The sequence below is a fragment of the Malania oleifera genome, chromosome 5 (genome assembly GCF_029873635.1).
Source record: "Malania oleifera isolate guangnan ecotype guangnan chromosome 5, ASM2987363v1, whole genome shotgun sequence".
Lineage (NCBI taxonomy): Eukaryota > Viridiplantae > Streptophyta > Magnoliopsida > Santalales > Ximeniaceae > Malania > Malania oleifera.
In genome coordinates, this window is record NC_080421.1 from 62,357,442 (window position 1) to 62,380,253 (window position 22,812).

The window sequence follows — 22,812 nt, forward strand, 5'->3', positions numbered from 1 at the left end:
TGATTTCTCATGTTTTTATTATTTCTTTTGTTATCGTATATATGTTAAATTTTTGTTTGATTTGTGTTTAAATCATGATTGTGGTTCGAGTTATTGCTTTGTTCAAAGATCCAATTTTTAGTGTGTGTGTTGAGTCTGATTGAGTTTCCATTACGTCTTTTAATTCCATGTTCAAAGTTACCATTTTTAATTAGCACGTGTTCCGGTATTTCCTTGAGTAGACTAGGCTTCCCGTTTTTGTTCTTTAATTCACTACATGTTAGTTTTAGGACTTTAAATTACGTGTCATTTAATTCGTTTAAAGTGAAATTGAACAATCTTGAAAAATTCGAATCTGAACTAAGTTTCAGTAACCTTTTTTTTTTCGATGGAGAAATGTGAAATTTGAAATTAAAATGCATTCCCTGAGGAGACGATCTAACCCTTGGGCTGAATATTACACGACGTAACTCCTATACTTGGGATAGCTTCCGAGCTGCTCATTTTTTGAGTGAGTCAGTTTTTGGCGCCGTTGCAGAGGAATGTCAGTCTTAGTCTCAAATTTACATTTTTCTCGTCATTTTTATTAGTTTTATGAAAAAGAAAAAAAAAAAGCAGAAAACAAAAACATAAAAAAAATTGAGTTTTGAAAAATGGCTGCATCTGCACCGCGCACGATAATGGACTTTTTGCAGCTTGAATATGCCACTGCATCCTCTTCTACTGTTTTGCCTTATAACGAGCTTAATTTCATGATGCAACGCGGGAGGACTCCATTACTACCCAAGTTCTACGGGACGAAATCTGAATGCCCCTATCAGCACCTAGCAGAGTTTGAGTTAACCTGCAAGTTGTTTTTCTCTCATGTTGGAACTGACGAATCTATTAGACTAAATTTATTTCTTGCTACTTTGCAGGATAGGACATTGATTTGGTTTCATTCCATAAGACCTCACTCTATCTCTAATTGGGTTAATATGGAGCATGAATTCCTGTATGCATTTTGTCCCTCACAGAAAACTCAATTTTTGTAGAAACAGATTTTTAATTTTGTGTAGTAGGATGACGAGACATTTCAGGCTTGCTGGGAATGATTCAAGTATCTGCTAAGTACTTGCCCGCATCATAGGTTTGACTCATGGAGGTTAGCTAATTATTTTTATACTGCTCTTACCCCTAATTGCAAGTATTTTGTCCAGACCATGTGCAATGGAGAACCCATCGGCAAGGATCCAGATCAAGTATTATCATTCTTTGATTACTTAGCTGACAATGTTCCACAGTGCAACACATGATACACTCAGGCACCCATGACTGCACACCCTATCAACACAATTAGTGGTGGTGATGCATATGAACCACCAAAATACCCAGATATTCCTCCGCCTTGATACTAGCCACAATAGATCCCTTAGAGCTGTATGCGGTCAGAATTTCTGGAGGATAGCATAACACAGATAGCGAACATGCTCCAACAGTTCATGCAAACTCAAGTTGATCATAATAATGAATTACGGGACACCATTAATGCGATAAGCACGCAGTTGGACATCTTAAAAATGAAGAATTACCCGTGGAACCTCAGCCTAGTCCTCAAGAGTACCAGCAGCCACACCAACAAATACACGATGTTTCTCTTGAGATAGAAGAGACCACCACTACTTCGAGAAGCGAGAAAGAATTTCCCCAACCTAAGATGCTCATCGTCAGACAACCAATTGTCTCAACACTAGAAGTCACGGCTGAACCAGAAGAGGTCAAAGAAAAATCAGAGGAAACGGGGCCAGAAGCGGAGCAGTTAGTTGATGAGGAGACTGATACTCATATGGAGTACCAACCTGTGGTACCTCATACTTCGAGCTCAGAAACCGTGGAACCGTCACTCCCACCTGAATCAGATGTTAAAGAGCTTATTATGGAGGCAGACCCTTGCAGTGGTAAGATGATATGTACACCCGATAAAGAGGGTGACCCAACTTGTGAGAGCCTCATTTTCAAGGAACTAGGTAAAACTTTTAATGTTAATGCTTCTGAAGAACTACAGGTAATTGCTCCAATAACTTCCCATCACACATTAGTTCATAAAGAAGCATATTTCCTAAACACAATGTTGAATAAAGACCCTTTCTTGTCAACACATGAGGGTCGATTTGCACACATATTGTTTGGTATTTTAACAAGTATTAATTCATTTGAGGCTGATTTTCGTGCAGGTCTGAAGACTGATCGATTATGGCGGCTCAAATTTGGAGAACCGCCGATGCAATTTATAGACCTGTGGCCACCAGAAGAAATTCCTCCAAAGCCTTCGCCAGACAATTGTGATGTTTTTCTTTTCCTTCTTTTCTTTTTATTTTATTTTATTTTATTTTTAGTTAGTTTTTAGGTCCATTTTCTCATAGTTCGAATTTTCTTTTCCATTACTTCGCCACTCAGGTACGCCTTACTTTTCCCGTACACAGTCTTTTCTATTTCCCCTATGCTTTCACATTGAGGACAATGTTCTACTTTAGTTAGGGGGGGTGAGCATTCACATGTGACACTGTGCACGTATACGTACAGGCTATTTAAAAAAAAAATTCAAAGAAAAATCAAAAAGATAAAAAAAAAAAAAAAGAAAGAGAGAAAAAAAGAGGAACACTGAAGAACTACACTGCACTATGCCATGCTAACACTGTGTATACCCTTCATATGCCTGCGTATAACTTACGAATTACACACTTGAGTCAATCATGCGTAGTTTCTCTTTATACGATCTTATGACTCCTTGAAGAATTGATTGGTAGTACACTCGTGTTAATTTGACTATATAATTTCTTGTATTTACACAACATCTCACGAGGCTGAATAAACACATTCACATGATTCATTGCATTTAGGGTTTCCTGTGAGCACTGAGAGAACACCCGTGATGACTATGACACCTTGTGAGGTATTGTTGAGCCAATTATCGTTCTTTTGAGTTTTTGAAGTCAACTTAAAGTTCATGAAACTTAACTTTCCTTTTATTTTTTTTTTCTAGATATCCTTTGTACTCTAGTCTCTGTTTTTGATTTGCTAGCCTAGAGGTGACACCTAGTGGGGAGATAGAAACTTAGGTCTTGTAGCCTACTCAAGATGTGAAGGCTGAGCCACCCCTAGAGATAGACTTAATTCATGGACCACTATTCGAGCTCAATTGCCATTGATTGTTTAAAGATTACAAAAGAAATGTTAAGATTGTCCTAATTGATCAAGAAAAGACAGAAAATGAAGAATGAGCATAAGAAAGAACAAGAAATAAACATGTGCATGAAATGAAATGCTAATGCTAGCTCCATATAAATATCATAAAGAGTCAAGGACACGACACATATTTTCCATATATGAAGATTCTTCAACCCATCAATGCTTTAGATGTATTCATTACAAGTTTGTTAATAAGTTGATCTAGGGTGGTCTCCGTTAGATATGGCGAGTAGGTGAGAAGATGCTAGGGTGAAGGACCCGAAGCCTCATAAATAGGTTAAATCCTTTCCAAACTAGTCCACTCCATATACTTAGCGTTTGTTCCTTTTAATATGTGGGATGTTTGATCGCGACACTCCTCCTTACATACGACAAGTGAAACCATTCCTTTTGAGTGTTTTTGAGGGTATACTAGTTAGGCAGAGTCAAAGCGACCGTTCTGTAGGTGTCCACTGGTATCCTAAGTGTACTGAGTCACATACATCACACACACCTCGAGAGTTTACCTATTTATACTTTGACTTATATGACTGCATTAACTCTGAATGTGCCACTAGTTAACTTCATGTGAGTATACTACTCTTAAATGACATATAAATGATGAAACTTGCATGAGTGATGTGCCTTGGAGTTGTGTGTACTGAATATAAACGAGCCTGTGTGAAATTCAGTTATGTTCTTGTAAGTGAAATGGTATACTTGTCTCGCATGTGCATTAATTTCATGATCACTGTATTTTGTAGTTATAGACACCACCCTGAGATTCATTCACGTCATTTGCTAGAGACTAGCAAAACGTTAGTTAGGGGGTGTGATTACGCATTAGAACTGTGTAATTGGGCATCTTAATCCGAACTTTACGGCTTATATTTTTAATTAAATGTACAAATTTGTCCAATATTTTAATAAAGTGCCAAAATTATCATTCTTGAGTTTTATTGTGTAATTTATGAATTTTTGATAATTTTTTATCGCAGGAAAATTCTCGGGAATCAAAATCGATACCTGTTCGTATTTCATACATAACTTTTCCGTTTGAGCTTCGACCTAGACAATTAAAATTTTTGGAGAAAGAGGAAAGGATTATCTACAACTTTTGTGCTTTGAGTTTTGTGAGAAACGGGTTCCAGAAGGGTCAAATTTGGCGATGAACAGAGAACAAAAAAAAAATGAAAAAAAATATGTATATGAGGATATGTGATGTGACCCGGCCATGCAAGCCGGGTCAGATCCAATTGGGTTGGGTTATTTCCATCCGAGTCTTAGGGCAGCGCATCCCCCTCCCCTTAATATTTTCTTCTACTTCTTCTTTCTCGCAGGTTGCCTGCGAGGCTCCCCTGTTTTCCTCTTCTCTTCTTCTTCTCTTCTCCTATCCCTTCTCTTTCCCTTAGCTTTTCTCCTTTCTCACTCTCTCCTTCTTTGGTTTTTGTTACTCTCTCTTCCTCTCTATCTCAATTACCTTCTCTTCTCTCCCTCAATCTTTCCCTCGGTTTTCACTCTCTCCCTCTCACTCTGTCTCTCATCCTAGCCCCTCTACACCAGCCTATTCTCCAATTCCACCCTCGGCCACAGCACACAGCAACCTGAGAAGTTGCTTCCATCCAAGAACACCCGAGAGGTTCTCTGTACGGCTAGCATTCCACCACACCACCAGCTTCCATTCCCCTTTGAAACAGCCTGCAATCTCCACAACACCCATCGCAGCATCCTCTGCTCCAGCCAACATGCATCACTAGCAGACTCGGATCCCCCATAGCAAGCCTTCCACAGCTTCGAACAAACCTAACCTCCATTCTCGGCCAGCAACCCGAGGCCACCCTGCATATTACTAAGCAGCAACTCACAGCCATCTCTCTCTCTCTCTCTCTCTCTCTCTTCCTTTCTTTCGGTCTTTTATTTACTTTTCTTTGAGTCTTTGAATATTGAAGAAAGTTTAATTTTTTTTATGTTATTTGATTTTTTTTAGTTGAATATTGTTAGGTACTTCATTCATGTTGAATTAATTTCTTTGATGGTTATTTTGATTTAGTCTTTTTAATTAAGTCCGATTTGATTTCTCATGTTTTTATTATTTCTTTTGTTATCGTATATGTGTTAGATTTTTGTTTGATTTATATTTAAATTGTGATTGTGGTTCGAGTTATTGCTTTGGTCAAAGATACAATTTTTAGTGTGTGTGTTGAGTCTGATTAAGTTTCCATTACGTCTTTTAATTCCATGTCCCAAGTTACCATTTTTAATTAGCACGTGTTCCAGTATTTCCTTGAGTAGACTAGGCTTCCCGTTTTTGTTCTTTAATTCACTGCATGTTAGTTTTAGGACTTTAAATTACGTGTCATTTAATTCGTTTAAAGTGAAATTGAACAATCTTGAAAAATTCGAATCTAAACTGAGTTCAGTAACCTTTTTGTTTTCGATTAGAGAAACGTGAAATTTGAAATTAAAATGCATTTCCTGAGGAGACGATCTAGCCCTTGAGCTAAATATTACACGACGTAACTCCTATACTTGGGATAGCTTTCGAGCTGCTTATTTTTCGAGTGAGTCAACTACCTCTTGATTGTGAGGTAAAGTTTTCTATTGATTTAGTATTGGGGACAACGCCATTTTCAGAAGTGTCGTACAGAATGACATCGATAGAATTAAATGAATTGAAGGACCAGTTGTAGGAATCATTAGACAAGGGATTTATTCGGCCTAGCGTGTCACCCTGGGGAGCGCCGGTTTTATCTATGAAAAAGAAAGGTGGGTCGATGAGAATGTGCATTGACTACTGTGAAATTAATAAAGTGACTATCAAGAATAAGTACCCACTTCCCCACATCGATGATTTATTTGATTAGTTACAGGGGACACAGGTTTTCTCAAAAATAGATTTACGGTTTGGGTATCATTAAGTAAAATTCAGATCAGAGGATGTTTCTAAGATGGCATTTAGGACTCGATATGGCCATTACAAATTCTTGGTTATGCCATTTCGGTTGAAAAATGCTTCTGCGGTGTTTATGGATTTGATGAATAGGGTATTTCACCAGTATCTAGATCGGTTCATGATGATATTTATTGACGATATACTGGTGTACTCAAAGAGCCTAGAGAAGCATGAGGAACATCTAAGGATAGTACTTCAGAGACTGAGGGAAAGGTAACTATTTGCGAAATTTAAGAGGTGTGAATTTAGGTTAGAGCAGGTTACCTTCCTTGGACATGTGATTTCTAGGGGTGGTATCTCAGTAGACCCGAGTAAGATAGAGGCGGTAGTAGATTGGGTACGACCAAAAATTGTACAGGAAATTAGAAGTTTTCTGGAATTGTCTAGATACTATCGCAGGTTCCTTGAGGGTTTTTCTAAATTTTTGGGTCGGTTGACGAGGTTGACCAAGAAAGGGGTAAAATTTGAATGGTCAGATGAATGTGGATAGAGCTTCCAGGAGCTGAAGCAACGACTCATCACTGCACCGATGTTGACGATTCCTTTAGGTGAGGAGGGTTTCGTGATTTATAGTGAGGCATTACATAAAGGGGCTTAGTTATGTTCTCATACAACAGGGGAGAGTTATAGCATATGCCTCATGTCAGTTGAAAGAATATGAGAAGAATTACCCTACCCTTGATTTGGAGTTGGCAGCGGTAATGTATGCACTAAAATTTGGTGGCACTATCTTTATAGGGGTAGGTGTGAAATTTTTACTGACCACAAGAGTTTGAAATACCTTTTCATGCAGAAATAATTGAACATGAGGTAGAGGAGATGGTTAGAGCTGATAAAGGATCACGGTTGCACTGTCAATTACCACTTGGGAAAAGCTAATGTGGTGGCTGATGCCTTAAGCTAAAAATCCATGGGTGCATCAGTATTTGCAGTGGGGATCCAGCATTTGATTCATATGGATCTAGAAAGAATGGGAATAGAACTCATGGAGGGTGACCATCAGGTCTTTATCACTAATATGGTATTGCAACAAACTCTACAGAAAAGAATCAAAGCGGCACAAATGAGTGATGCAGAATTGGTAGAACTGATAGAGAAAGTACAGAATGATCTGGAGGAGGATTTCAGTATCTCAAATGATGAGGCCTTGAGGTTTTATACCAGGTTATGTGTACCTGCCGATCCTAAGATTAAGAAAGTGATTTTGGAGGAAGTGCACCAATTCTTGTATACGGTACACCCTGGTAGCACTAAAATGTATAGGGATCTTCGGGATTCGTTTTGGTGGAGCAGAATGAAAAAAGAAATTACAGAGTTTGTAGCACAGTGCTTGACATGCCAGCAAGTAAAAGCTGAGCATCAGAGACCAGCGAGGTCATTGCAGCCGCTGTATATTTATGAGTGGAAGTGGGAGCATATAACGATGGATTTTGTCACTGGGTTACAGTTGGCGCTTCACGGATAGGACGCCATTTGGTAGTGGTAGATCGACTTATGAAGACAACCCATTTTTTGCCTATTAGAGTTAACTACTCCTTAAACGGGTTGACAGAGTTATATATTCAGGAGAGAGTGAAAATGCATGGAGTGCCTTTGTCCATAATTTTAGACCAAGACCCATGATTCATATCCCGTTTTTGGAGGAGTTTGCAAGAGGCCATGGGTACTCAGTTGTTGTTTAGCACTACATTTCATCTTCAGAAAGATGGACAGACAGAGAGGATGATACAGATATTGGAGGACATGCTACGTGCATGCGTGCTGGACTTTGGAGGCAGTTGGCTATAGTTTTATACCGTTAGCCAAGTTTGCGTATAATAACAGCTATCAGGACAGCGTTGGGATGACACCATTTAAGGTATTATATGGCAGGAGGTTCCGATCCCCGTTATATTGGGATGATATTGGCGAGAGACATATATTGGGGCCAAAGCTGATACAATAGACTTAGGAAAAAGTTAGACTCATAAGAGAGAAAATCAGTGCAGTGTACAGTTGGCAGAAGAGTTATGCTGATACTCACCGGTGAGAGTTGAAATTTGGCACAGGGGATCGTGTGTTCTTAAAAGTGGCACCGTTGAAGAGTGTTATGATATTCAGGAGGAAGGGTAAACTAAGCCCTAGGTATATTGGGCAATTTGAGATTCTGGAGAGAGTGGGTCCAGTTGCTTACAGGTTGGCTTTGCCACCTACTTTGTCAAGAATTCATGATGTATTTCACATTTCAATGTTGAGGAAATACATCTTGAACCCCTCCCATATGATCATATATGAGGCACTGGAGCTCAGTGATGCTTTGTCTTATGAAGAAGCACCAATGCAGATTTTGGACTAGAAAGAATAGGAGCTGCGTACGAAAAGTATACCGTTGGTAAATATTCTATGGTGCAACCATGTAGTAGAGGAGGCTTCTTGGGAGTTAGAGGAGCGGATGCGTCAGAGATATCCGCACTTGTTTGGTGGAAATCAAGGTTAAGGTATGTAATTTAATTTATATAATGTAGGTTAGGTAGTGTTTAGATTTTAATAGTTTTGGGGAGAATTTTATTTCAATGGTTGTAATCTCCCAGAACCCCTTTGTAACCACAGTATCCCTCCACCATAAGTGAGGGTAAGTAATAAAATAAGTAATCAATTTTCCTTCAATGGATGGTGTATATTACAGATATTAAATTTTGAGAACAAAATTTTTATAAGGAGGGAAGAATGTAGAGACCCGAAGAATTATAGCAAATAAATATTAAAGTAAAAGGAGAGAAAATTATTTTTCAAAATGGACTCAGCAGGGTCTCATTAACGAATGCAAAGCGCTCATCGACAAGCAGCCTTCTTGGGCTCGTCGATGAGGACTCATGTCACGTCCACAAGAACTTACCGAGAGTGGTTTAGGGGAGCCTCAATTTTGTTGACGAGGGTTACAAGTTCATTGACGAACTCCCTTCATGGACTCGTCGATGAGGTGACATGTCTCTTCGAAAAATTCGCATCTTATAAATAAGCTGAGCTCGGGATCCAGCAAGAAGATTTCATGCAAAATCTCTCTCTCTCTCTCTCTCTCTCTCTCTCTAAAACTCATTCCTCTCACCTTATGTGTAGAATTCTGGCTTCGTTAAATCTCGGATCGACGATTGGAGGGTACCACACCACTCTTGGGAAGATTCTCTTCAAGCCTGCTGGAGTAGTTCATTGGTTAGGCCAACTTGGGCGCCATCCCAAAATCAGGGTAAGTAAGAGATCTAGGGTATTTATGAGTTGTTTGAAGTATTTGAAATGTAGGTATTATTATACTGAAATTGTTGTGGGAAATGAGGTGATTAATTTGGTAAAAATGTGATTTTTAGGCTTTTGAGTTAGGAATGACAAGGAGCGTCAAATTGGGTGTTGTTGTGAGCATCTCAGTAAGTCGGGTAAGGGTAATAAATTGTACCAGGTATTTTTGTGAAATACTGGGTGAATTATATGTGAAATGAATTATTGTATTTTTCTTGAAATTATTATGATATGATTAATAAATGAAATTTGTGTGGCATATGATCATTTGAAAATGATGAAATGTTAATTGTTATTTCTAGATAATAATGAAATAGGGTAAAAGGAAGTATGGAAATGATTTTTATAAAAATAGTGAAAGTATGAAATGCTGATATTTGTGAATATAGAGAAATGTGGAAATGTGTGAAATATGGAAAGGGTTTTATGAAATGGGGAAAATATGAAATATTGATATGTGTATACTGGAAATGATGAAACATGTGATATGTAATATATTTTCATATATATATATATATATATATATATATATATATATATATTATTATGGAATGAATCTGGAATTGAAATACTGAGAATTTATCGGTAGACAAATGTGAATTTGCTAGGAATATTGATTGGTAAATATTGAATTGTGAATATTGGGAATTTGAACATTGCAACTAACAACTGCAATGAATATTGAATGTGGAAATGCTAATGTGAGAAAAGTGGAATAGTGGAAAAGAAAACCTTGATGGAATGGATATGTAATCCCTAGTGATGGGTTATGATATCAAGCACGGTACCAATGTTAGTGGATGAAAAGTGCAACCACACGGACTTGTGGATCGTGTGGAGAGGCAGTACGAATGGGCCAGAGAAGGGTTGTATATTGTTCCCTGGATTCTAGACCAGGGTATTTGGCAGGCCATTCATTACTATAGATAGGTATATGTGATTATTTGATCTAATCGGGTAAGCCAACCACGGTTAGATCTAGCCTTTAGGCCACACAACCCTAACCATTGAGGGAAGCATGGCATGAAGAAAAATCCTCAGGGCAACCATGAGTTACAGAAATGGCAGTGTGGGTTACCGAGGATACTCATGTGCTAGATATGGAAAACGAAATGGAAAATGGAAAAGAAATGTAAATGGAAATGAAATGAAAATGATAAATGATATTGAGTGAGTTAATAAATAATTAAAGTGAAGTAAGACACACCGCCTGAGGGCTTACTAAGTAAGGTGAGTACTCTGATAAGTATCAGCTGTAGTTAAACCCGAGTTAATCAGGCTAGGCTGCAAACGATTTCAAAGTAGAGGGAAGCCGCTTGTATGGGCGGGTAAGTATCCCTATTCTCAGGAACTTTGAGGGTGAACATGGATTATGAATGAATGATTTTGGAAATGGTACCCACCCCGGGCTGGGTCGTGTTTAAATGGTATCAGGGTGGTGACATGGTCGATATGTTATGTTTGTTAATATGTGGAAAAAAAATTAGTATGAAAAATCGGGGTGTCACAAATTTTCATTCCCTAAGGAGATGATCTGGCATGTGTTGGCTAATTATTACACAACGTAGCTCCTACACTTGGGATAGCTTCCGAGCTACTCATTTTTAGAAGTGAGTCAAGTTTTTGGCGCCATTTCTAGTGAGTGCCAGAATTAGTTTCAAACTAGTGTCTCTCCATTTATTTTGATTTTTCTCATAATTTAAAAATACAAAAAAAATATAATATTTTCAAAAAACACAAAGAAAATTTTTTTTGATTATGCTTGTTTGCTGCTATATTGGTGACTGTTTGCTATTTGGGTTAATGTTTGATGCCTTGGGTTAGAGACATTTCACATAGGTTATACAAACTATCACCTAATACAGGTAGTAGGTTTCCTGTTTCTGTCGTAAGTTGAGGACATTAAAATTGATTTGAGTGATCTTTTTGAAGAGAATTTTGAGGAAACTATGGCTGAACATCCACCTACACCTCCACCTGCACCATGCACTTTGAAAGAATTTTTGCGGCCTACACGCACCACCACATCATCCTCTATTGCTTTGCCAAATAATGCACAATTAAGCACGGTATGTTGCCAGCAATACCTTAGTTCCACGAGATGGATTCTGGGAGTCCTTATTAGCATCTGACAGATTTTGAGTTGGTATGTACAACCTTCATTACTAGAGCAAGAATTGATGAATACATTAAGATTCATTTATTTCCTTTTTCGTTGAAGGATAAAGCAAAGTTCTGGTTTAATTCTCTAAGACCTAACTCTATTTTTGATTGGACTGACATGCAGCGTGAGTTCTTACATAAATTTTTTCCTTTTCAGAGAACCCAGTTCCTACAGGAGCAAATCAGTCAGTTTATGCAGAGAGGTTATGAGACCTTCCGGGCTTATTAGAAAAGGTTCAAAGAGTTGATAAATATCTGTCCGCATCATGGGTTTGAGTCTTGGAGACTGGTAAATTATTTCTACACTGCCCTCACTCCTAATTGTAAGCAATTTGTTCAGACTATGTGTAATGAGGAGTTCTTCAGCAAGGAACCATATGAGGCACTAGAATTCTTTGATTACTTAACTAAAAGTGCACAATAGTGGAATACATGATCTGATCGTGCACCAATGGTGATGCAACCTCTCGGGGCAATTGGTAGTGGAGGTAAATATGAGGTAAATGATGAAACTGATATCCAGGCTCGTATTGCTGCATTAGCTAGGAGGGTATAGGTTAAGGAGTTAGAGAAGGTGAAAGCAGAAAAATCAATTGAGGTGTGTTCTCTATGTGCCGACTCTAGCCATAAGGCCCAAGATTGTTTAAATATGATGGTAGTGTAAGAGTGTAGGTCTGATCAGATTTAGTCAGCAAATTGGGTTAATAGAGCTCTTAATCAACCTTTCTCAAACACTTACAATCCAGGATGGAGAAATCACTCGAATTTTTCATGGAGAAATGATCAGTCTGGTTAATCTTCTTCACAGTTTCAGCAGCCTCCTCAGTCTTGTGCACCACCATCTCAGCACTCGTATCAGCCACATTCGATTTCTTAACACTACTCACCTCCAGGATTTCCATCTAATGTTGCACCCATTCTACTGAAATCGTCTCTTGAGGATACTCTTCAGCAGTTCATGCAAATTCAGGCCACGACTAACAATGAACTATGAGGTGCCATTAATAAGATAAGTACACAATTGAGTACCTTAGAGAAAGGAAAATTTCCAGCACAACCTCAGCCTAATCCTCAGGTATACCGGCGGCAACAACAGCTAATGCATAATGTTTTAGGGGATTCTATTGAGACGAAAAAGGCCATCATTACTTTGAGAAGTGGGAAGGAAGTTTCCCAACCCGAGATATCCACTGAGAGGTAAATAGTTGCCCCGGCACCAGAAGTTGTAGTTGAGGCAAATGAGACGAAAGAAAAATCAAAGGAAGTAAGCCCAGAAGTGAAGAAATTAGTATATGTGGAGGTTGAGACTAGTAAGCAGTACCAACTTGTGGTACTCTATCCTCAAAGGTTGACAGCTGGTCAGAAGAATAAATACCATGCTGAGATTCAAGAAATCTTCAAGTAAGTGAAGATTAATATGCCACTTCTGGATGCCATACAACTAGTTCCTTCATATGCAAATTTTTTAAAGGACTTGTGCATAGTGAAGAGGAAATTGAATGTAAAGAGGAAGACTTTCTTAACAGAACAGGTTAGTGCATTGATATTAAATGAAACTCCTTTGAAACTCAGAGATCCTGGTTCTCCCACCATCTCCATTATGATCAGTGAATCTCACATTGGGAAAGCTCTACTTGATTTAGGGAGTAGTGTGAACTTGCTACCATTCTCGATACATGAGCGGTTGGGATTAGGTGAGCTGAAGTACACCTTCATTGTGCTATAGTTGGCTGACATATCAGTGAAGGTACCACGGGGTGTTATTGAGGATGTATTGGTTCAAGTCGACAAATTTTACTATCCAGTCGACTTTGTGGTTTTGGATATGCAGCAGCCTATCTCCACCATTTCCCAGACACCTGTCATACTTGGACACTCATTACCTTCATTGCGTTGATAAATTGTAGAAGTGGAGTACTGAAGCTCACATTCGGGAATATGACATTGGAGATGAACGTGTTCAATGCCTGCAAGATACCGAGTGGTTACATGCAGTTGATGTGATAGATGATTTTGATATTTCATAATTGTTATCAATGTTTGATTTTGATAGTGCATTTGAGCATGACTCTCCCGAGTAGCCTAATGTTTTTGATGATACAGTTCCTTTTTCTAGAGAGTTAAGAGAATCAGAGGGGCAGTTTACAGAGATAGATGGTTCCCCTTAGTTGTTAGATGCAGGTTATATGAATAATTGGTGTAAGCCAACTTTTGAAGCTTTTGACTTACCAAAAGTCATGAAGTCATCGGAAGAAGAAGTCCCTACACTTGAGTTGAAGCCATTACCTAAGGACTTGAAGTATGTTTTTCTAGGCCCATATGAGGGCACATTCCCAGTGGTAATTTCTTCTCATCTTACTTTGAAGCAGGAAACTGAGTTATTGTAGGCATTGAGGCAGCATTGAGGAGCAATAGCCTGGACTATTGCAGACATCAAGGGTATTGATCTTGCAATATGTACTCACGACATCTTTTTGGAGGGAGATGCAAAACTAGTTCATGATGCACAGTGGAGATTGAATACAACCATAAAAGAAGTGGTAAAGAAAGAAGTGTTGAAAGTATTAGCTACTGACATCATCTATCCTATGTCCGACAGCAAGTGGGTAAGCTCGACATAGGTAGTACCAAAAAAATCTGATTTGATTGTCATTGAGAATGCTAGTGGAGAGTTGATCCCATCTAGGAAAGTAATGGGTTGGAGAATGTGCATTAATTATCATAAATTAAATTTAGTTAGCCAAAAAGATCACTTTCTATTACCCTTCTTAGATCAGATACTCGAAAAAGTTGTTGGTAATGCTTTTTATTGTTTTCTGGATGGTTTTTCTAGGTATTATCAAATTTCCGTAGCACTAGAGGATCAAGAGAAGACCACCTTCACTTGCCCCTTTGGTACTTATGCCTTTCTTAGGATGCTATTCGGATTATGCAATGCACCCGTTACTTTTCAATGCTGCATGATGAGTATTTCCTCTGACATGTTAGATGAGATGTGTAAAATTTTCATGGATGATTTTTCTGTGTTTGGTAAGTCTTTTGATACTTGTTTAAAAAATTTGACTGCTATCCTAAAAAGATGTCTAGAAAAGAACTTGTTGTTGAATTGGGAAAAATATGACTTTATGGTAAGTAGTGGTTTGGTACTTGGCCATTTAGTTTCGGAGCGTGGTATAGAGGTTGATAGAGCCAAGGTAGAGTTGATTTCCCAATTACCTGTTCCTAAGACAGTGAAGGATATCTGTTCTTTCCTTGGCCATGCCGGCTTTTACAGGCATTTCATTCAGAATTTCAATAGTATTGTTAAACCACTGTGTTCTTTATTGCAAACTGAGACTAAATTTTTATAGACTGATGCAAGCCGAGAGGCTTTTGAAACACTAAAGAAATATTTAACCATGGCACCTATTATGCAACCCCCTCGGTGGGACTTGCCGTTTGAGATTATGATTGATGCTAGTGATTTCGCTCTTGGGGCCGTTCTTCGTCAAATAGCTGATAACAAGCCTTCTATTATCTATTATACAAGTCGTATTTTGAATGACGCTCAGAAAAATAATACCACCACTGAGAAGGAGTTGTTGGCTGTTGTGTTTTCCTTGGAAAAATTTCACTTTTATGTCATTGGATCTCCTGTCATTATTTTAACTGATCACTCTGCTTTGAAATATTTGTTGGAAAAAAAATATGCTAAGACCAGGTTGATAAGATGGATTCTACTTCTTCAAGAGTTTGACATCACCATTCGAGATAAAAAGGGAGTAGAAAATGTTGTAGCTGACCATCTTTCTCGTTTACAGTTGCCTGATATGTTTGTATCCCTTTCTCCCTTAATTGATGATTTTCCTGATGAGCGTCTTTTTGTAGTGTCGTGCGCTCCTTGGTTTACTGATATTGTGAACTACCTTGTCATCGACTGAATGCCGGACCATTGGGTAACTCAGGATAAGCATAAGTTCTTTGCAGAGGTACAACACTACTATTTTGATAAATCATATCTGTTTAAATATTGTTCTAATTAATTGGTTCTAAGATGTGTGCCCGATGATGAATTTACTTCTGTGATGCATTTTTGTCATAGTGGAGCGTGCGGAGGCCACTTTGCTACAAAGAAAACTGTTTCAAAAATTTTGCAAAGTGGACTCTACTAGCCTACTATGTTTAAAGATGTTGAGAATTTTTGTAAAACTTGCGAGACTTGAAATTAGGGAAAATCACAGCAAAGAATAAAATGCCTATGTCTCCCATTTTGACTTATGAAATTTTTGACTGTTAGGGAATTCACTTTATGAGACCATTCCCAAACTCTTTTAGACATTCTTACATTCTAGTTGCTGTGGACTATGTTTCAAAATGGGCAGAAGCTATACCTTGTAGGACAAATGACCACAAGGTTGTCATCTATTTTTTCAAGGAGTTATTTGCACGTTTTGGCATGCCCAAGGTGATCATTAGTGATGGAGGGTTGCACTTTTGTAACAAACCTTTTGAAAAACTCATGCAAAAGTTTGGAGTGACCCATAAGGTCTCTGCTTTATACCACCCTCAGACTAATGGTCAATCTGAGTTGGTCAATAATGAGATCAAAATCATACATAAGAAAACGGTGTGTCCTAATTGAAAGACTAGTTAGAAAAACTGGTTGATGCACTCTAGGCCTACCGAAATGCATTCAAGATGAATCTAGGGATGTCTCCCTACAAGTTAGTTTATGGTAAGGCATGTTATTTGCCTGTTGAGATTCAACATCGTGCTTTATGGGCTATAAAACAGATTAACTTTTCACTTGACAATGCCAAAGGTTTAAGGAAATTGCAGGTATGTGAGCTTGAAGAATCTAGGAGGGAAGCTTACGACAATGCCCGCTTTGCAAAGGAATGGATGAAGCTGCTGCATGACAGGAAAATCAAAGACAAACAACTTTTCCCTACTCAGTAAGTGCTTCTTTATAACTCAAGATTGCTTCTGTTTCCTAGGAAACTGAAGTCCCCATGGGGTGGCCCGTACAACGTTAAAAAAGTTCATTCTGATGGTGCAGTAGAAATTGTAGATCCAAATAATGACAACAGTTTCATAGTCAATGGACAACGTCTAAAACCCTTCATGACTCCATTTGATTCACATAAGGAGGTCTTGCTTCTGTAAGACCCTAGGGAAGTCCTCTAACCTTTCTCTTTAACTGTCTTTCTTTTTCTTTTTGTTTATTTGTTTTTATTTGCATCTTTCTTTTGTTTTTCTATTGTGTTTGTTGGTTGTGACTCTCTATTGTTCTATTTTTTTTTCTTTTTCTTTTGGTTTGTTTCCCCTATGCATATCTTTTCCACTTCCCCTGTGCTTTCACATTGAGGAGAATGTTTCATTTTAGTTGGGGGGAGAGAATTTGCATATGATACTGTGTGCTTCCACCTGATGAGTTTTAATGTGATATTTGCATATTATAGATGTTTGCATGTTACCTTGGTCCACATTTGGGAAATATTGTTATTAAGCTCAGAGCATGCTAAATTCCTTATTGGTGAACGTTACATGCCAAAATTTTTTTCAATTTTTTTTCTCTTTTCAAGGAGATGGAATGTGTAGGATGTAGTGTAATCAGAGTCTAAATCAAAAGAGAGATTTATCCATTTCATTTAGTTGTAACCAAGAAAAGGATGTTGAAAGTCTTACTACACACACCACATAAGTTAGAAGACTTAGAAAGACTACCTTAGATCATTTCTTGTTGATATGCACTTCAATTGTTTGGGACTCTAATGAACCATATCCTAATGGTTTAAAAAAAAAAAAAAGGAAAGGGTTTGAAGCAAATGAAACAAGAAACAAGCTAGGGATCAGTTGCAAAAGGAAGAAAACAAAAAGAGAAAAGAAAAAAAAAGGAATAAAAAGAGGGGAGCAATTGTGTATTGGAAATGACTACCTATTACCGGGGTCCTAACTAAACAAAAAGTGGGCACCTTGTAGTAGTGTGACCTACAACCGAGGTCCTAACTAATCAAGAAAGTGGGTGCCTTTTAAAGTGTAATAGTGTGAAAGCCGACAATATAATGGTTTTGAAAGTAAGACCGTGTGATTGTCTCAAATTAATTGGTGTGTTTGAAACCATTAATGTTTGCTTGTGGTCAACCTTGGAATTCTGATCCTCACTCATACACGTGAGCTTTGTTACACTCCATTATCTTAGTTGTTTTACTAAATGGTGTATAAATCCTTCAATTGATATGTAACTTGGATTAATCTATGTCCAGTGTTCCTAAACTCAAAAAACATATTTCATGGCATGCAATTTTCAAAAGTATTGGAATTTTAGTTGCTATTCCCCTGGTTTGAATGCATTCAAGTTATTTGCTAAGGACTAGCAAAACGTTAGTTGGGGGATGTGATTACGCATCAAAGATGCATAATTGGGCATTTAATTCATGCATTAAAGATTATAATTTTAACTAAATGTCCGATTATGTTCAATATTTTAATCCGTGAGCTTGTTTGATAATTTTCAGATAGTTATCCTATTTTACCATGAATTTACGTATATTCTTGTTTTATTGTTACAGGATAATTTTTTGGAAACTAAAGTCGCGATAAAAATAAAAGAAACCAAACATCGTGTGAAGAACCATGGGTGTGCATGGAGACCCGAGCAGCTCTTCATCTCCAGCTCTCCTCATAGCAGCCTCTCTCCATCTCCATTGATCTCTCTCTCTCTCTCTCTCTCTCTCTCTCTCTCTCTCTCCTTATTTGAGTTATATTTTTTTATTGCTAAGCTTTTAATTTGTCCCATTTAAAGCTGGGAATAACATTTGTTTAATAGAAGTTGTTTAGATTAAGTGTTATTTATTAGATTAATGTTTGTTTAGTTTCTCTTTCTCTTCAGTTTAAACACTTTCTTAGATTATTTAAGTGGTTAGAGTCAGTTTATTCTTCTTGTAGTTGATTGAATTTAAATTCTCTTGAATTATTTATATTATTAAGCTCAGTTTATTTATTTTATTTCAAGGTCATTGTAGGAGTTAATACTTGTTGGGCATTTTTATTCTTGTGTTTACCTTACTGTTATTATATTGAAGTTAAGTATTCGATTAGGAGTTATTGTTTACCTTGTAGGGGTTAATATTTGTTGAACATTTTTATTAGTCTAAATTTGGTAATTTTTTAAGGAAATGTTTGAGTCTTTCTATTGTTGGGTTTAGTTTATTTATTTAGTCTAGTTTTATTTATCATTTTATTTTCATTTAGTTGAGTCATTATTAGGTTCGGTTTATTCATTACTCTTAGGTATTTATTGAGTCTGATTTTAGCTATCCTTGTTTTACTATTTGAATATTAATTAGTGAGTGTTTGGTTTGTTCTATGCATGCTAGGTTCATAATTTAGGTTTCACGTCATTTCAATTTCACCATAAATTTTCAAAACCCCCAAGATTTCGAATCTGAATCATGTTCTGTAAATTGTCTTCTTATTTTCTATTCCTATTTCGTGTTAGTTTAAAACTAATCTGCATTCCCTGAGGAGACGATCTTGCCTGTTTGGACTAATTATTACACGATGTAGGTCCTACACTTGGGATAGCTTCTGAGCTAGTAATCTTTAGAAGTGAGTCACGAATCACCGAGACCCAAATTTTGAAATAAAAGGACTCAATTTTGAAATAACTGGGACTCCAAAATGAGACTATAATTTAAAAATAGCCGGTACTGAGTTAAAAAATATCCAGGACTCAATTTAAAAATACCTGGACTTAGTTTAAGGATATTTGGAACTCAAAATACTAGGAATCAATTTAAAAATATCTGGCACTTAGTTTAACAAAGCACAATTTTGAAGACTCAAGATTCAATCGATTTTTTCAAAAGGGATTGTCCAATTCTCAAGATTCAAAGTCAACTTTTATTACACCGGGTCTCCTAAAAAAGACCTGGTTAAAATTGGGGTGTCTACAACTGCTCCTCTTATAGGTTTTGTTGTTTCAAGGTAATAGTAGGAACTTTTCTATGTTATCTGTAGCAACAAGCCTATAAAGATAAAAGAAACCTATTTTAGTCGGGCCACACAATTTCTTAAGGCTTTCACATCAATCAGGTGTTGTTTGCTTCTGCCAATCAGGGATGAGAGAAGCTAAAGCAATATGGGAAAGTGGCATTTTTTCCTAGGAAGTTAGTAGTTAGTAGTTTTTGGTTAGTGGTTAGTGGGGGTTCCACAAAGGGTCAAAGCTGACTTGCATCAGATGTAGGAATCAGAGCCAAAGTAACACAAGCGTAATGTGCACGAGATGTAGGAATCTGACCTAATGTACCAAAGGGATAACGTGTCTCGTATGCAGGAATTTGAGCTAGCAGGTGGTTGGCATCGGATGTAAGAATCCAAGTTGGTGCACGAAAGAGGGTGCCATGCATCGGATGTAAGAATTCAAGCTAGGGCACCAAAAGGGTGTTGTGCATCGGATGTAAGAATCTGAGGTAGCGCACCAAAGGGGGTAACGTGCCCCAAATTCCGAAATCCAAGCTAGCGTACCAATGGGGGTGTCGTGCATCAGATGTAAGTATCTGAGTTAGCGCACTAAAGGGGGTGTTAGGCATCAGATGTAAGAATCCAAGCTAACACACCAAAGGGGGTGTTATGCATCAAATGTAAGAATCCGAGTTAGCACACCAAAGGGGTGTCGTGCATCGGATGTAAGAATCCGAGCTAGTGCACCAATGGGGACACGCTCAGGTGTAGGTCCCTAAGTCTCTAAAAAATAGCTACTCTAATGGGTACGATGACTTGTACTAAGCTTTAGAACCCGAGTATCGAAGCACATGAGGATGACTTGCACCGGGTTTTGAGGATCCAAGTGCCAAAGCACATGAAGATGACTTGCACTGGGTTTGATAAACTGAGTGCTGAAGCACATGAGGATGACTTGCACTGGGTTTGCGAACCCAAGTGCTGAAGCACATGAAGATGAATTGCACTTAAGTGCCAAATCATATGAAGATGACTTGCACTAGGTTTGTGAACCTGAGTGCAGAAGCACATGAATATGACTTGCACCAGGTTCGGGAACTCGAGTGCTGAAGCACATGAAGATGAATTGCACTAGGTTTGAAAACCCGAGTGTCGAAGCACATGAAGATGACTTGCACTGGGTTTGAGAATCCAAGTGCCGAAGCAGATGAAGATGACTTGCACCGAGCTTGAGACCCCGAGTTTCGAAGCAAATGAAGATGACTTGCACTGGGTTTGAGAACTTGAGTGCCGAAGAACATAGAGATGACTTGAACTGAGTTTGAGAAACCGAGTGCCAAAGCACATGAGGATGACTTGCACTGGGTTTGAGAACCCGAGTGCTGAAGCACATGAAGATGACTTACACTGGGTTTGAGAACTCGAGTGTCAAAAAATATGAGGATAACTTACACTCTTTGAGAACCCGAGTGCCGAAGCACATGAAGATGACTTGCACTAGGTTTGAGAACTTGAGCACCGAAACACATGAGAATGACTTGCACTGGGTTTAAGAACCCAAGTACCAAAGCATATGAAGATGACTTGCACTGGGTTTGAGAACCTGAGTGCTGAAGCATATGAGGATGACTACCCAAATAAATGAGATAGTCAGGGTGACTTGGAATGACTTAGAAAAGATTATCTGAATGTTAGAGACATATTTTGAGATTTAAAGACCTGTGTCCCAGTTTATAGGGTAGACGGAACAACCTTAAGAAAGAATTGCTTGGTTTTGAGAACCATTGCCCCAATTTCAAAGTGCACAATAAAAATTAGACCACGACCAGTGTTCTGGGTTAGTTGCCCTAGTTTCAGAGTAGATGACTTGACTAAGTCCTGAACTAGTTGTCCCAGTATCAGAGTAGATGGGTTGAATTGTAGTAGGGCCACATGCCCCAGATTCAAAGCAAATGGATCAATTGGTTCCTGGGTTAGTTGCCCTAGTTTCATAATTTTGGACATGGGTCAGTTGCCCTAGTTTCAAAGTAAATGAATCCATTGGTTACTGGGTTACTTGACCTAGTCTTAAAATGAATCAAATTGAGACTGGGTCAGCTGCCCCAGTGTTCAGATGTTAGCAAAATAGGGATTGCTTATACAAGGATGGAAAGGGATGTGCAAAAATCTGTACAACAAGACCAATATGACTGAATGATGCTATGTGATGCATGTTGCTACTTACAATGCAAGGATGCAAGGATACGTTTGCATGTTGCATGATGTGATGTGCATACATTCTTTATTCTTTTTTCCATGGAAATGCATGATGATGTATGAACTTTCATTTTCCAACGTGCCTGTAATCAACAACCCAATCTATGATCTTTGCCATGCTTTTGAATTCCAATCCAATATGAATGCCCCTGAATTGGTTCCCTTGAAACTCAACATGAAATTTGCCCTAGTTAAATTCATTTGTGACTGATCTTTGCCATCTTGCATTTTCTCAATAAGGACTTTCTCTAGAGTGCCTCCTTAATGTTTTAAAATCAATTTGAAAAATAAATATGCAATCAAATAACTCAATTTCATTAGGGATATGAATGGAATGCTCAAATTTGCTTTTTTTTTTTTTTTTTTCTTGTTAATTTTTTGTGCTTGTTTAATAGGAGACAATTTTACCAGTACTTTGATGCCGATGCAACTTTGCTGCTGACTTAAAGAATTACATCAATGGGCAAACATCTTCTTTTTATTTTTATTTTTTCTCTTTTTTTTATCAACCTCCTTTGGCAACAAACATAATTCCTTCACTCCAAAATACCTTTTTGCATGGTGTTTTGTGACTTATTTCGAATTTTCTACCATAAGTCTTAATTGGTGTCTTATGATTAAGTAGTCTAATCATTTTTCCAATCTCAGGGTGGACTTTAAGACATGGGACGAAATACAAGCTTTGGATTTAAGTTTCAACAAGAACTAAGAAACTAAGGCTTAAAAACCCCTTCCCCAAATGATATCTTCTGCCTCAATTTGTGGCCAAGCGTTTGCAAAGTATTGACCGAACTTGTCATTTGAACAAGCTGCCTATATACCTTTTTAGGATCAGGTCATTACGTAGTCCAGACTCAACAGCGAGTCTGAAAATTCATTTGAGACAACAATATGCACCAATCTGGTCACGACTTTCATTTGGACCGTAATGTAGGCTGGAGGGTATAGGTTAAAGAAGAATATGGTGAAATAAGGCTCACAATTTTCGATCTTATCAAGGGTAATCATTAGTCAAAGATCACTTATAAAGTATGTCCCTT